General features: G+C 40.2%; 1 non-coding gene across 1 annotated transcript; it reads left to right on the forward strand.

The window, feature by feature from the left end:
• The first annotated feature begins 271 nt into the window (after positions 1-271).
• Positions 272-353, forward strand: Trnal-uag. The gene has a single exon. It is a non-coding gene; the product is annotated as a tRNA-Leu (tRNA).
• Positions 354-655: the final 302 nt, after the last annotated feature.

Raw genomic sequence — 655 nt, forward strand, 5'->3', positions numbered from 1 at the left:
ATTCATACTATCCGCATGCGGATAGAAAGAGCAAAGACGAAAGGTGTATAGAAAACGGAAATTTGCCACACCATTCTCTTCAGAGACGTCAATTGGCGCCAATTACTCTTCCGTTTTACTTTTACAAACGCTTCGACATGCATGCTTTTATAGACATAGACACATACACATTTTCATACATGCATTTTCACACACACGCATTTACACACACACGCCACACATATTCAGATATGTCCTTAGATAATGAAACATTACCGCAAACTCACCACATGGTAGCGTGGCCGAGTGGTCTAAGGCGCTGGTTTTAGGCACCAGTCTCTTCGGAGGCGTGGGTTCGAATCCCATCGCTACCATTGACTGTTTTCACATTTTCTTTTTCACCTGTGCACACACACACATTCATACTATCCGCATGGAAGAAGTGTATATAGAAGATGGAAGTCTGTCACACCATTATATTCGCAGACATCAGTTCAAATTCTGTTGGCGCCAATTACTCTTTAATTTTATTTTTACATACGCTTTGACGTGCATGCTTTTATAGACATACACACATACACATTTTCGCGCATATATAGATGCATTGTTACGCACATACATTTACATACACGTGCACGCGTGCTCTCTATTTATATACACACATGTTCATAAATAA

This window comes from Octopus sinensis, unplaced genomic scaffold, assembly GCF_006345805.1.
Source record: "Octopus sinensis unplaced genomic scaffold, ASM634580v1 Contig15111, whole genome shotgun sequence".
In the NCBI taxonomy this organism is placed as follows: domain Eukaryota; kingdom Metazoa; phylum Mollusca; class Cephalopoda; order Octopoda; family Octopodidae; genus Octopus; species Octopus sinensis.